The sequence below is a fragment of the Copadichromis virginalis genome, linkage group LG22 (genome assembly GCF_057382275.1).
Source record: "Copadichromis virginalis isolate Kocher_CV1m ecotype Utaka linkage group LG22, C_Virginalis_male_GT1.1, whole genome shotgun sequence".
NCBI lineage: Eukaryota > Metazoa > Chordata > Actinopteri > Cichliformes > Cichlidae > Copadichromis > Copadichromis virginalis.
The window spans coordinates 5980650-5997296 of NC_140638.1; the positions used below are offsets into that span (position 1 = coordinate 5980650).

General features: G+C 43.0%; 1 pseudogene; it reads right to left on the reverse strand.

The window, feature by feature from the left end:
• Positions 1–4697: 4697 nt before the first annotated feature.
• Positions 4698–6510, reverse strand: LOC146682540 (uncharacterized; annotated as a pseudogene).
• Positions 6511–16647: the final 10137 nt, after the last annotated feature.

A 16647-nucleotide genomic window follows, 5' to 3' on the forward strand; every position in this document is an offset into this window, starting at 1 on the left:
AATGGATTTTTCTTGGACACGCGTTGAGACGCGAATGTGCACGCGTCAAATTAGGGGCGTTTGGGGCGTTTTATTCGCGTCCATCGCGTTCGGTGTGAACACACCGTTAGAACCAAGGGGGCCTGGCTTTGTTCTGACGTGTTTTGTGTGAACTGTCTCTCAATAAAAGGTAGCAGGAGGAGGTCAGATCTGGGGGTCATTTTCGTGGTGGACACAGACGAGGCCTCCCTTGCGCAAATAATCGATCGATCGACTGTCTTGTTTTCTTCATGATGAATAAGTCTCTAGAATTAGCGGGGCTTGTGGAAACACAGACCCAACACCATGCGCCTCTACAAAGTGGAGGTATGTGCTGTTTTGGACAGTGGGGCCCGGAGGAGCGTGCTGCCGCTGCCCTACTACAACTCCATCCACCCAGACGTGAGGCCACCACTACAGCCCTCAGTTGTTGAGACCTTGCTTGGTGTGGGACCTGGGGACGTGCCGGTGCTAGGTGAAGCCCAGATACCTGTCAATATCAACAATCGACAGGTGGATGTTGATTTCCTGGTGGCAGACATAATAGGAAATGAGGTGCTGCTTGGGCATCCCTTCCTCACTCAAGCTGAAGCACGTCTTGATTTTGGCAAAAGCCGCATGATCCTGTTCGGTAAAGAGGTGCTCTACTACCAAACCGAAGCCAGTACAAAGTCACACGCAGTGAGAATAGCTAGAACTGTGGTGGTGGAGCCGGGGCAAGAGTATATGGTGAAAGGCAATGTGCATCCTGGTGCAGCAGCTCGAGGTGACATGATGCTTAGTCCCACCAAAGGTTTTGTTGAGAAGCACAAAGTACTTATCGCCAGAGTCCTAGTCAACGCACCGCCTTCTAAAGCTGTCCCACTTCGCCTTTTTAACCTTGGCAATAAAGCAGTAACAATTAAGGAAGGATCCATTGCCGGGCTCCTCCAGCCAGCTGAGGCCATGGAACCCAGCTGCAGACTCACTGACCAGCCCTCCTGTGGTTCCGCTACACCTGCAGGAGCTCTATGCCCTCAATGGCTATGAATAGCTCCAACTGAAACGCTTGCTTTGCACTTGTGGACATGTGTTTTCTATAGGGCCTGCTGACCTGGGCCGAACCAGCCTTGTGCAGCATGACATCATAACCCCAGTCAAACAAAATCCATGAAGAATGGCAGGGAGAAAGCAGCAAAATGCCGATCAGCAGATCTACGACAGTCTACAGAGCGGTCTCGCCCAACGCAGCTGCAGCAGCTGGGCCTCGCCCATCGTTATGGTGCGTAAGGAAGATGGGACATACCGTCTCTGCATTGACTACAGGGCTCTCAACGACCGCACCATAACAGACGCCTACCCGCTGCCCCGCATCCAGGACACGCTGGACACACTATCAACTGCCAGATGGTTCAGCACATTAGACCTCGCATCAGGCTACTGGCAGGTTGAGCTGACGCCTAGTAGTGATGGGATTTCCGGCTCTTTTTAGAGATCCGGCTCTTTTGGTTCGGCTCACTAAAAAGAGCCGGCTCTTTCGGCTCCGAACCGGCTCTTCAGGTTGTTTTGTTGCTTTAATTAATTTATTATTAACAATAATGTAAAATTATGCACAAAAGGAATTACTAACGTTAAAAAAAAGTGGTTTTATTTATATATGTTTATATATAAATATATGCGGTGGCCCCTAGAGACAAAACACGTACAAACTCCAAAACACATTTCTAGCATGAACTGAACTTCCAAAGCAGAGCTACTAGATCACTTAAATTACACAATTGAAAGCATGTGTGTATTGTTTGTGTATTTATACACAGGCACTCATATATATTCAAATAATTTAAAAAAAAGTTCATTTACCTGTTACTACCACACACCAAATCCGGTCGTTGGTACTTGCTGGCTTGTGTAGCCACAAGATAACAAAAGCTCAACACTGCGCCCAGCATCCTGGAGCACTTCTGTTGTCTTTTATACGTGTTTTGAGTTTTTATGTGCTTCTGAGTTTTTACGTGCTTCGGAGTTTGTACGTGTTTTTACGTGCTTCGGAGTTTGTACGTGTTTTGGAGTTTTTACGTGTTTTTACGTGTTTTGGAGTTTGTACATGCTTCAGAGTTCGTACGTGATTTGAAGTTTGTATGTTCTTTGTCTCTAGGGGCCACCGTAAATATACTTTTATTTATTCACTCCACATAAAATGTAATAAATAAATCATATAATACAAAAATCAACTATTCACATTTCAACTTTTAACTATTTAAATTTTCAGCTTTTTCCTTTTACAAATTTAAAGTGAAAACAACACAAAACACTGCAAACCACAACACAATTAAATATAAATTATAATATGAAAACTAAAAGAACATGCATATTCTCTGTCATATGGACCTGCATGAATAAACTTTCTGAATCCTTTATCTTCCACTACTGAAAATAGTTGTGGATGATTACTATACCTTTCTAATGTGACGTTGTTGTCCCTGGCTCTCTCTCCCTCTGGCTCTATTCCTGTGCTACTTGAGTGTAACTACCGCCCCTCCCCCCTCTGCCCAGCGTAAAGCACAAGGCTCACGTGCACAGTGAAGCGGAAAAAAAGTGCGAGAGAGAGGGTGAGAGAAGGGAAGAAAAAAAAAACCCACGTGACGGCTCGCGATAAGGAGTCGGCTCGCGTCGTTCACGTCAAAGAGTCGGCTCTAAGAGCCATTTCGTTCGCGAACGACCCATCACTAACGCCTAGAGCACGCAGGGCCGCCACTTTCTGCACTAGGACAGGCCTCTTTGAGTGGAACGTCATGCCATTTGGACTATGCAATGCCCCGGCGACGTTCCAGCGGCTGATGAACCGCGTCCTGGCTGGCATGCAGTGGGAGACCTGCCTGGTCTACTTGGACGACATCATCGTGCTGGCTAAGGACGTGTCGGGGATGCTGCAACGGCTTGGCCAGTTATTCTATAGACTTCAACAAGCTAACTTGAAACTGAAACCTGCCAAATGCTGCTTCTTTCGCCACGAAGTTGCTTATCTTGGCCATGTGGTATCCGAGTATGGTGTGGCTACCGACCCCAGCAAAGTTCAAAAAGTTCAGATGTGGTCCACACCTATGTCCATCCAGGAGGTCAGACGCTTCATCGGCCTAGCCTCATATTATCGCCGGTTCGTGAAAGATTTTGCCTCTATAGCCGAACCCCTGCACAACCTGACCAAGAAGAACGCACATTTTCAGTGGCATGCTGAGCACCAAGCAGCTTTCGACAAGCTGAAGTGTCGACTCACCTCTGCCCCTGTTCTTTGCTATCCACTTGACCATGGAGAAATGACACTAGACACTGATGCCAGCGACACTGGCATCGGCGCGGTGCTGTCAACGCCTCTCTTTGTCTTTCGCTAGCAAAGTTAAACCAAACAACAAAGCAAAGCTAGTTTTCAGCTACGAGCCCGACACGGAACCCAACGTATTAGCCAGAGGTCCCTTTACTACGGTTCGGAGCCGCTGACCTGTTTTATTTACGCGCCAAATAGTTTTCTATATGAGATAACTGCTAAAAGTGCAGCCTCATGTAGAAATATTTAGCTGATTTAGAGTTTAGAAATGTGTTAATATAGAATCTAGAATTATTGTAGAGACACTGACACTGCCCTCAATGTAATAAAGGCCTGATTGTGTCATGAACTTAGGAGTAGAGTATAGGAGACCCTCCCCAGTTGAACTGAGAAAGTAAAACAGAGAGGAGTTAATGCTGAGTTGAAATTCCCCAGAGAATGTTTGGGTGGGGGTCTCAACATCTGAAATGGATAACTGTGGTCTGGAAGGGAGATGGGTTTTTTATGACCTCTAGGGGAGTCACCTACACCCACAGTGTTTTAACTGTCACGCACACTCACTCACGTGCACACACATACACACAGGTATGCATACACAGTCACTCACGAGCACTCACATAGACATGCGGGAACGCGCACATGTAGGCATTCATGTGCTCGTGCACATAGACGCAGACAGAGTTTGCAGCACACCATGGGGGGTTTTATGATGGGGTTGCCTCTATAAAGCTGGCTGTAACTAACAAAGGGGTGAAGATTTTGTAGAGGGACACACCGGCCTCATCTTCCCTTCTAGAAGTGCATGCTTAAATAAAGATGAATAAAGGTTTTGTGAAATAACTACTGAGTTCCGGTGCCGTCTAGCCTAAATTATCTGTTCGCTAAGTTGAACGTATCTCAGTGTAAATTCACTCAGTAGGTTAAAGAAACGGTGTGTGATCCGTCTTAGTTAGTAATTAATAGCATCGGTGTTTCATCCGTGGTGGCGTGTGATCCGTCTTAGCTATTAGGAAAAAAGTGGCGGTGTATGATCCGTCCCCGTGCGTTAAAGCAGGAAACGTGTTTACTATTAGTTAGAAAGCGGGGTTTAAGGCCTCGTCACCGGCTGAGGGCCGTGTGCGCTCCGAGTTTGGCAACTCCACCCTTGGTTGGACACGTCCTTGGGATTTGCCGGGGTGGTGACCTGGGCACCAGGGGCGCCTTAAATAACTAAAGCTAGGTGTTGGATCCTAGTCACGGTTGATAACCTGCATGAGAGTGGGGGCAAGTTGCTTTGTTAGTGAGAGAACGACTGCAGTGTGTGTAGACTGTGTAGTTGTGTGAAAGCGCCGTTAGAGTCGGCGTCTCGTCTGAAGTACGGGAGTCAATTAACCCTCTGATGCATGAATTATGAAAGCCTTGGTCAAGATTTTTTTCTTAAGTGCTTTTATTCTTCTCAGGACATGAAAAAAAATGTTTAACTCTTTTTTTTCCAAAAATATGTTTTTTTATAAAGTTATAAACTTGTCCACTCCAGTGGACTACATGCGCCTGAGCACTTAGCATGAAATACTGTGAATTTACTGTAAAAATTAATTACCTCGTGTTCTATTGTAAATATACAAACACTTGTTTGCTTGTATCCTTTGAAAAACATCTCAGCAATTTTTTTGGAACTTTCAACTCATAAGGCCGCAATGTTTAGATGTAAATAACAAAACCAATCAACAGTCCTAGCTGTGAATCCTACACCTGAATATGGCAAACTATCTCCAACAAGAGAAACATTTTTGAGTCTACACAGTTCTATAACGATGCAGGACAGTATTACCAAGCCCTTAGTAGCATGCTGGAAGAAAACACAAACTGACATCTTAGTCTCTGCATCTCCAAACAGTTCTATGTTCATCACACCTAGGCTGTGCGAAAGTTTGCAACGCATCCAGGGCACAATGGCACACAGCATTGCATGCAGATGTATTTGGTCTTCCGTGTGCACGCAACATCATGGCACCTGTTTGCATTTTTCACCTCGGTCAGTTGGGGCCAGTGATATCCTGTGGCAAACCTGACCTCACAGGCTACTTTGATGACTGCTCTCCACTTCACGGGTTGTGGGGTCCCACTGGGTCTTCCTCTTTTGCATTGCTGGAGGGTGAATCTCTTCTCTTGTTACTGACAGTTCTTTCCCATACAAGTTGGTGTTGTATGTTATATTATCAATTAGATCTGCTGGAAACAGATGTCTGAAGAAATCTATGGGATCCTTCCCCTCCACATTCAATTTCCACTCTCCTAGAAAAGGAGGCAAGTCTCCAACCAAGTCATTGTCTTGGACTTTCCAAATATTTTTGCGGGCTTGAGTATGGTCAGGTGCCATGTACCCATCTCCCACAGCTCCCTGATCATACTGACCTTCCTCTTCATCCTGCCCCTCATCGTTCTCACTTTCTGCATCCTGACTGTCTGTGTCTTCATCATCCGTAGTTCCTATGTCTCTGTTCTGCTCTGGCAGCCACTCTCATCATCACTGGACTTATCACTGAACTCCTCATCACTGCACTCATCAATGAAATCATCATCACTGGAGCTGGATGGAATTTCCTGGACTATTCTGTACGCTGCCTTATTCTTTGCTGCATTTGAAGTCTACAAAATATGATAAAATAATTATTATAGTAACTCAAACTACAGCTGATCTGCACAGAAATATATATTTTAAATGAGTAGCTTATAAATGTAACAATTATATGCTTAATAATAACCAAAACAGTCCCAAAAAACAGTGAGACAATTTATGACTTATGTTAAAAAAATATAGTGGGTAATGCATGATGTCCACTACAGTGGACACATGGTTAATCGTAGTTTTCTACATATTAGACATAACAATTTCTTATTCCAAACAGATAATATCCTTCCCTAGATGTTACTGCATATCATCATATTTTTTTTACCTGTTGGGCTCTTTTAGCATAGAAGGATTGACAGGATATGCCAGCAGTGGTCGGCAGGGGTGACAGTTTGTCTGCCATCTTTGATTCAGAGGAAATTTACTTGCAGTTGCACTAACTGAACACTGAATTGACCTCAATGGAGCATGGCAGCAGAGAGCACTCTAGAGGCTAATATGCAGTTCCACCATAGAAACCAATGCATTAAAGAGATATGTACGTTTTAGTAGCTGTCCACTCCAGTGACCACTATGCATCAGAGGGTTAAAGTAACAAAAATAATTTGTGTCTAAAAGTGTGTGTTTGTGGTGTGCAGAAATTGCGGCAGGAGGCTCTGTCACGAATTGTTGCAAGCTGTGAAGTCAATTGGGGGGTTTAATTTGGTTTTATTTTTTATGGGGAAGAGAAACTGCGGTATCCAGTCCGTGGCGCAGTTTGAATAGTTCGTGAGACAAATGTGGCGCGATCTGAAGATTGTGAGCCTAATTGTCCTAGTTAGGTTGAGGTGTATAAGAGTGGACGGCACCCACTCTGTGTGCTGATTAGCGCGTTGTCCTGAATCAGCAGAAGTGTCTCGCAGAAAGTTTGTATGGGACTGCAAGAAGTATGAAGTGTGTGTGAGCCAGCCTCGAGGGGCGGGTTCACAGGTGGAACGAACGAAGAGTAAAAGAATTTGATTGCTGACTGTATGAGAGCTGTTGGGGTGAAAGGAAAATGATGTTGGAGGAGTGAGTTAACAGGTTAATGTGTGGGTGTAAAACAATGGGGTAAAAAAAAAAAGAGAGAGAGAAAGAAAATGATGAAAACAAAGAAAATAAAAAGTGTGGAAGTGTGAGTGGGAAATTGTCTCCAACTGGGGGAAGCAGTGACGCTACAGGTCACCTTCTTCCCCTGCTGGACACAAAAGAAAACATAATTTGGAGTGTTGTGGATGAAAATAATTAACAACAACATCAAGAAGATTTTTGTGTTTGCGGTTAAGAACAAATAAAAATTTCATTTTTGGGGTTTAAAGTCAGAGTTTAAAACAAAATGAGTGGAGATGTGGGTTAGGGTTAGTGATGAAAATATATGCAGTTACAGTGAATAATGAAAGTCTCTCAGTCTGTCGATTACAGGTGGGGAACGGACCTGGATCAATTCTCCACAGGCAGCGGTCGGAAGAAAATTATAGGCTAAAATCATTAGAAAAAAAATAGAAACACCCAGCCAGAATTTTTGGCTGAATTGTTTTGCAGCTTCCCGTCCTCATCCTGAACAAGCAAGCTCCAAGGAAGCTAATCTCTCCCTGAAGACACGGAGTGCAGTTCCAGAAGCATGAGCATGAACATCAACAGTGGACAGCAGTCCAAGAGACAATACCAGAGTTCTGAGCAGAGAGGTCCAGCAGCGCTGTGGGCAAACGGCATCAGAAAGAGAAGATCCACCATATAGATCGGATGGATGGAGATGCGTTTCCAGCAAGCTGCAACCTCACTGTGTGTGAAGGACTTTTGAGAAGACTGTCTGAGTTTGACATTTGCCATGTTTGGAGCAAGATGGCAATGAAAGAGACAGTGGGACAAAAAGATACACGGAACAAAGCTGAAGAGAACTGACTGCCATTGGACTGCAAAGTGGGAGAGAAGAACGGAGAGAAAGGAGAAGGGGTGGACAGAGGCTGCTGTTTTAGTGTGGGGAACCAAATTGGGTTAAGGAATCCGGGGAGACAAGCGACTGCTTTGAAGTGGAGGATTGACAGTGTCCAGACCACTACAAAAGGGGGAGGAAGACAAGCACTGAGGTATGCAAGAGTACTGTTAGAAAAATGGAAAGGTGACACCACACATGCACATAATATGCACTAGAGATAACACAAAATCATACACAAAGTGGCACACATCAAAAGAGGGTATTTGTAGAAGGGGTTAACATAGGGTTGCCAACTCCCTGAAAAATAGATAAGGGACACCTCGTGGCCAGGGCCGGGCAACCCAGTTCACCCTTCCCAGTGTGGTGAATTTTGTAGCTCTTTTTTTGTGTGTGAAATTATTTTTTAACCATTTGACTTGAATTTGATTTAAGCAGATGCATATTATTTGTGATATGACCATATGGGAAACAAATGATCATTTAGCCATTTATTTTTAGCTCAAAATGACAACATTAACACAATAAAACAGGTCTCTTTCTTAAACAGAAGCCTGTCATGCTTAACTTTTGAGAATATAAGTAAATCTTTCTTTAAAAGAACTCTGTCCTGCTTAACTTAAAATTATATAAATTAATAGAAAACAATAGAACAAAAATATTCTTGTAACAGTGCACATATAGTGCATTTAGTACAATTGGCTTCAGTTGAGGTATTATTTCAGCTTTTCTAATGCTAATCAGCTGCTCCTGTTTGTAAACCCGCTTGTTCCCATGATTACGCATCATAACTCATCATCATTATTCATCTATGTATTACTTTTATGTATTAGTCATCTATTTGTTGTAATCATCTATCCTTGCAGTTGTTTATTACACAAAATAAATTATATTATCACACTTCTGGCCACATAGCACTGATATTCACTGCACATGCCCATATTAACCTTAACCAGAGGGTTTAAAAAAAACAAACCAGTGTTTACATACCATATCTGCTTCTGCCGTGGCCTGGTGGACAAAAAATTGGTTAAGGGTTCCCCGAGCTTTCACGCCCCTCATGTTCTTCATGTGCCCACCACTAGAAGCATGCCTATGGAAAAAGTGCGCCGGCACACAGTGCAGTGCGCTTTATAGGTGTTATCGTGCATTTTCCCAGCCAGGTGTTTTCCTTTTCCCATTCCTCCCTGTACTTTTGCAGCCTTTTTTTCTTTCTCTGAGGGGAACAAACATTGCTGCTCTAATGCTGGGCTCACACTGTGCGATTTTTGGCCCATTTTGAGATGATTTTTGAGTCGTGCGACCGATTTGGTGAACGGCCCAATTTTGGCCTTCATTGTGCATCGTGTAGTATACGTGGGGTAACGAGAAGCGATTAACACCTCACGACCAGCTCCCGATCATCAATCGCTCGTGAGCCGCTCACACTGCTCACGCGCAAATACGTAAACATTGGTGAAAAAGACGGAGCAGCACGGCAGTGCAGCGTGTGATCTGGACACAAGCGATGGAGGCACAACTTGTAGAACTTTGGAAAGCTCATCCGAGCATTTTCGATGTGGCCTCACAAAATTATCACGACCACAACAACCGTGAAAATAGTTGGATTTACACTGCTGCTTAATCACAGCTGCCTGATCATGTTTTTCATTAGCAATTTAGCAAAGTTGATGGTGGTGGTGTGCGTGTCTGTGTGAGTGAAAGACAGAGAGAACGACAGAATTTCTGTTATAACCTTCATTTTATGGAGGCACAGTGTGAGCACTCAGGTCGCATCAGAGCATCGGGTGGTATAGTGTGAGACCTGCATCGTGACCTACCAACTTCTAACCCCTGTGAGTCAATCGTGCAGTTTGAGCAGGAGCTGAATAACGTGACTGAAAAAAATCGCACAGTGTTTGCCCAGCTTTAGGTGTACTGTCGTCCGAGACTTGCACCGCAGTGTCGGCGTTTGTTTCCCTGTTGGCCATGCTTGTTGTTGTGGTCATCTGTTGTCTTCCGGTATTTTCTCCGCAAGCGACCTTTCCTCGACCAATGAGATGAGCGGTAATCTGAATTGTCATACTCGAATTGTCATAAGTGTGCTGTCAGCTCATTGGTCACAAAGCAGGAGAGGGGCTGGGAATTATGTTTTCAAACAAAGCGTTAATTCCATTAACATTTATAGACTACTTTTGATTCTCACTGTATTACGGGACAAAGTGCGTCCCTTATTAGCTCAATACGGGACGTGTACTTTTGTTTCTAAATACGGGACGATTCCGTTTTTTTAAGGGACGGTTGGCAACCCTAGGTTAACAACACACAGCGTGGTTGCCGATGGTAACCTGCAAGCATTTGGGGTTTAGCTGTACCTGACTATGACAGAGTTTTTCATTGAGATGTTTCTGAAACAAAATTTGGAGTGAACGGAGTTTTGTTTCAGAAAAAAGGGGGAAGGTACATAAAAGGACACACAGAAATAGAAAATGTATTAACCCGACTAACACACACACACACACACACACACACACACACACACACACACACACACACACACACACGTAATGAAGCTCATTAGGGTCAAACACAATTTTAAGTAGGCAATACGGTTACTATCATCCTGTCTGGTTTATTGAGTGGGTTGAGAACTAATACATAGACGACTGAATTATTATTATTTTGGGGAACATGATAGCAGGGGTGAACAGAATCCTGCAGCCAGAGTTTAAATGAGTGAAACTAGCAGATTTTTTGTTTTTGTTTTGTTTTGTTTTTGTTTCTGAAGTATGGGGAAGGTTTTATCATGGCACCAAGTTTTAGATTTGGTGTTTTCTCACCTATAAGAGAAAGAATATTCTGTGACAAGTCCTAAGACCGGGCTTCTGTACTTTTTATTTACTTTTGTTTTTCAGTTTTATTTGTTTTTTTTCATTTTATTTTTATTTTTTGAACAGTGCACTGATTTCTCTTTGTGAATTTCTTTTCTTTAAGCAGATCTGCACATCGGGAATTAAAAGCGCTACACGTCGTCGAGAAAATTGTTGCAAGTGAGTTTCTCCACATTAAAATGGGCTCTGGAGAAAGCCACTTATTTGGGACAATTAGAAAATGAGAGTCCCTGCCTAAAAAGGATTCAGCGATGTAATCCGATCTAAAGTTCTTCTTTTTCTTTTTGAAATGACGTCATTTTGCTGAGAGTGGAAACTAAATGCGACGATAGGTTCCACTATCAGCAAAGAAAGAAAGAATGAATGTATGAATGAGTGAATGGAAATAAAAACAAACAGACTGACTGGTAAAAGCTGACAAGACGTGACCACGACTCAAGGTTAACCTCCACCTAGACAGGACAAAAGGGTGGATGAATTTATGTGTTTCCTTTTACAGGAGCAGAAAGATGACAGCAACATCTGAGGTTGCGTGAGCTTTGCCCGTACCAATTTAACTTTTAAATGCCACTTTCTGTGTTTGTGAATCTACCAGGGGTGTGTTATTCATGGGCTTGTGTTGCTCACAGAAGTTACTGTGAGAAAGTGTGTATACATCTGCGCAGTGCTAACATTTGCATTTTCTTTTCTACACCATTACAGTTCTTCATGTGATTTGATGATGTGATTTATAACAGAACAATTGGTTGATGTTTGTTTCTCTACTACAGAATTTCTGGGTTTATGTGTGAAGAAAACTGTGTTTACAGGTTATGAGTTGGTGATGCTGTTACACTGTGTTGTTCGGAAAATGTTGAAGGTTACTTTGACGATGTGAATAACGTGAGAAATTTCCTGTGTTGAAACCAGTGTCATTCTTCTTACAGCAGGCTTAATTTTATGGCCTTTTACGGCACCTCTGGAATGTGGATGGCCGACGCCTGCCCACCAGGATGATCCATGTGTGCTCCTAATGTTTGTTTTTTCTAAGAGTGCATGTGGAGGATTCAGCAGAAAACAGACAAGTGACATGAGAAAACAAATAAGAGATGCAGTGTTTATGGAATAGTTGAATATGGGCTCATTAGCCTGCCACTATTGAGCTCCTAGTGATACATGAGTGGAGTGACATTGCTTAAGGAAAGTCACAGATTAAATTGTGGAATAAATTGGGATGATTCATGATTTGGGACAAATTATGGTAATAATAGTGATTTAATGATTGGAGAAAACCTGCACATGATACTTTTCTGTTATGCTGAGTACTTTATCACTCTCATGATCTATAGTTGGTTGCAAATGTGAAGTTTGATTTAACAGATTTGTCTTCCAGGTTACAGGCTCCAGGTGGAGCTGGGAGTTAAACAAGCTTAATATGTAACTGCTGACTAATGTTTTTACACAGGGTTACAGGTTGGAGTATGGCTGCTCCAAGTGGGAAACCCTGGAGATTGTTTTAGAGAGAATGTGCAACATTCTTGTGCATGTCTCATTGGGGAGTTGACACATGGTGAAAGCCATGTGGCAAGAGGAGTGTTATTTTTTAATCTGTAGATGTCGTGAGGTGCCATGACGAGAAGGAGTGGCTGAGAGGATCGTCCACAAGATGGGAGCTGAGGCCAGGGGTCCGTTCTTCGTACCTCGCTTACTACATCCAAGATCAAATGACACATCCAAGATCAAATCATCGCGCCAACTCTGAGCTCGCTATTCCGGTTCTCCGAACACACCTGTTGTTGACGATTAGTATAGCTGGATGAAGTAATGTGAGATCACTGGGTGGCTTAACAGGGGCTACGCATCGATAGTAGAAACATTGATCGGCAACCCTTTGATTGGTCGGCGAAAATGTCGAAGGAGCGCGCTCAGTATTTTTCGGCAGCAGAGGAAGAACTCGATTGAGGGATTTCAGGAGTTTCAGAGTTTAATTAAAACGCAAGGGAACACTGCAAAGGCTGCAAAAGCAAGGAGAGAGGGCTGGCAGAAAGTTGCTGACAAATTAAACTCGTAAGTAATTTAATAATAACAATAATAATAATAATAATAATAATGGATTGGATTTATATAGCGCTTTTCAAGGCACCCAAAGCGCTTTACAATACCACTATTCATTCACTCTCACATTCACACACTGGTGGAGGCAGCTACGGTTGTAGCCACAGCTGCCCTGGGGCAGACTGACAGAAGCCAGGCTGCCATATCGCGCCATTGGCCCCTCTGGCCAACACCAGTAGGCGGTAGGGTAAATTTATTATATTACACTATATTATATTATATTATATCATATTATATTATATTACATTATATCCTCTTTCACATTAGAGCCACGACAGGACCCACTAGAACATGGGAACAAGTAAAAGTGAAATATAAGAATATTCTACAGAATGGTAATATTTATCACTTATATTGCTTTTAGTCTCTTGAAAATAATCTGTTTGTTTGTTTATAACAGCAACCAAGAAAAGGGCAGAGCAAAAAAAGACAGGTGGTGGTCCTGCACCCCCTCGTCAACAAGTTGGTTAAGTAAATAATACCCTCACGGGAAAACTATATCTCTCTATGAGCACACTGTCGCGCTGAGCTAAAGGATCCTGTCTGTCCCGCAATATACGCTGAATTCTGAAAACTCTCCTTATCAATCTTGCACCTTCCGCAATGGGTTGCTCGCGTACAAACGGACAGGACATGGCTGCGACAGGCTTCCCAAATCCACCTTCGCTTTTATGGCCGTGGTCTCTCATCTTGCTTACATGAAGTAATTTACTATTACTACTCTAAAATATGAATTACATCTGAAATAATCAAATACATGAAATAGAATGATTAATAGTACATTTCCCTTTTTTTAGGAAATGACCTGTATGTATCTGTATGAAATCAATGAAAGGATCAAGTACTGCATTATCTTTAGTTACATTGATAACATTTATTTATGGAAAAACAGTGGTAAAATATCGCTGTTGCTTCCGTATAAATGAAGCGGACATACCTGAGTTCCCACGATCTAATCCTGTTTACATAACGTAAGCCTGCTCCCGAGCAGGTTTACGCTTACGGATCTGTTGCTATGACAGCAAGTCCCGGATGAGCTTCGGAGAACCGAACGATCCAAGATCACGCGAAATCGTCAACAATCAAATCCAGCTAACTTACTTAGCGAGGTACGAAGAACGGACCCCAGGAGAGAGGCTTCAGGCGGATCAGAGATCATCTTCATCACAGCAGACATCACACAGAGAGCCGTGCTACTGAGCTTCCAGGAGTTCGAGAGGAGACTTCCCACAGCAAGATTTTAAATAAAATGAGAGATTCAATGTTGACGCTGAGGAAGACAACTAAGGTGTACGACGTGCTCTGCCTTAAATCTTCAGCAGCGTTGGACGTGAGAACTCGAGGGATGGAGAGAGCGTGCCAAGCTCCAAAAGTGACAGCGCAGAGGTAACAGGTAAATCAGATGAGTGTTTTGATTATTATGGCGGTATAGAGTTGGACTACGTTAAAGGGCCCACAATCTCGTATACATTTGATCTTTGTGCTGTCATTAACTGCAAGGGCTTGCTGAACAGTTGAGTCCAACATCTTTAATGGCAGTACAAAATCGGATGGCGTTAGATATGTTGTTGGGAGAAAAAGGGGGCGTTTGCACGATGTTTGGGGATATGTATTGTACTTTTATTCCAAATAACACAGTTCCCGACGGCTCTGTGACCCGAGTTCTGGAAGGCCTAAAGACGTCCACCGCAATGTATGAGCATTCGGGAGTGGATAACCCGCTGGAAGCGTGGATGACCTCTGTCTTTGGGCAATGGAAAGGTTTCATTATGTCAATTATGGTTTCTTTGTCTGTTTTTATTGCAGTATTAGTGACATGTGGGTGTTGTTGTGTGCCTTGTATCAGAGCCTTGTTCGTAAGACTCATCAATCGTGCTGTGGGAGAATCTGATACAAAGGCCGACACCATGATGCCACTTTTGGGAAATGGGGAGTCACAGTATGAAAACATTATGGTGAGAGATTTAGTTTAGTTTTATCTGCCATAGGGCAGATAAAAAGGGGGACTTGTAGAAATATTTAGCTGATTTAGAGTTTAGAAATGTGTTAACATAGAATCTAGAATTATTGTAGAGACACTGACACTGCCCTCAATGTAATAAAGGCCTGATTGTGTCATGAACTTAGGAGTAGAGTATAGGAGACCCTCCCCAGTTGAACTGAGAAAGTAAAACAGAGAGGAGTTAATGCTGAGTTGAAATTCCCCAGAGAATGTTTGGGTGGGGGTCTCAACATTTGAAATGGATAACTGTGGTCTGGAAGGGAGATGGGTTTTTTATGACCTCTAGGGGAGTCACCTACACCCACAGTGTTTTAACTGTCACGCACACTCACTCACGTGCACACACATACACACAGGTATGCATACACAGTCACTCACGAGCACTCACATAGACACGCGGGAACGCGCACATGTAGGCATTCATGTGCTCGTGCACATAGACACAGACACAGAGTTTGCAGCACACCGTGGGGGGTTTTATGATGGGGTCGCCTCTATAAAGCTGGCTGTAACTAACAAAGGGGTGAAGATTTTGTAGAGGGACACACCGGCCTCATCTTCCCTTCTAGAAGTGCATGCTTAAATAAAGATGAATAAAGGTTTTGTGAAATAACTACTGAGTTCCGGTGCCGTCTCTGGATGCCTCGACGAATAAAAGAACCGGGGTAAAACTGATTTCACAACACTTACCTAATGTCCACCCTACTGTTACTCATTTATATTAAGATTTAAACATCTAGTTGGTATTGGTATGGCGAGTAGCCTTCAGTAATAGTAATAAATCACACAGCAATAGTACATTCATGTAGTTGTAAAGTATTCAGAATACGTTACTTCTGCAATGTGTAGTGGAATACATTTTTAAATTAACCTTCCCAACACTGTCAACAGGTTAGCACCTCATACCACAGTGCAGCAAAAGCAGTCTCATGAGCGCTGGGAAGGACGAGCCCAGAGCCCAAAACAGACAGTGCAGGAGATAAGGTTAGTAATTGTATGGTGAAAATTATACTTTTAGTTATCTTGATTGGCAAAAGAAAAGTAAATACAAAATCTGCTTCTCACATATTGGGCATTTCCAAGATTTTTTTCAAAACTTCTTCCCTTTATTTCATTACAGCTGTCCTGTGCCAGATGTTCTGTTGACCCACTGTGAGAGGCATCATTTCAGAAACACCAGGAAGACTGAAACTCATCGCAGGGCTCGTGATCTTCACCAGCAGCTCCCTCACAAGAAGGATAAACCCAGCATTTCATGAACACTGTGATGGAGACCTTTGCTTTGTGTAATGTTAGAAGTACTCAGATAATCCTCAGAGGGTCTGGACTGTTACATAATATACTATCTTTAAGTCCTGTAGAAAGTTAAATATATGTTGTGCTCTCTGGTTACTCTGGTATGAATGACTCTGAATTACTTTATGATAAATAACACACTATTGACAAAAAACATTGAAAGAATTCCAGATCACAAGTTTTTAGTTCAAAATACAAGTGACAACCTTTGACTTTAATCAGGTTTTATTTAATTGTATCAGAGAAAACATCATGTGCTCTTCATGTAGCTCACTATATTCAGTGTTTAAAACAGAAGTTGTGCAGGTCTGAATTCAGCAGCTTTCTGAAACACCAAACTGAGGTACTGTGGAGGTGAAGAGGGCTCTCTGTGGGTAACCACTGCCCCACACTTCTTTTTATCCTGCAGACTAACACCTTGAACAGAGGGCTGGGGTCTGTGTTGTCCCAGCAGATGGGGGGGGGGGGGCTCCAGTGGATCAGTGGACAATTGTGGGAATAACT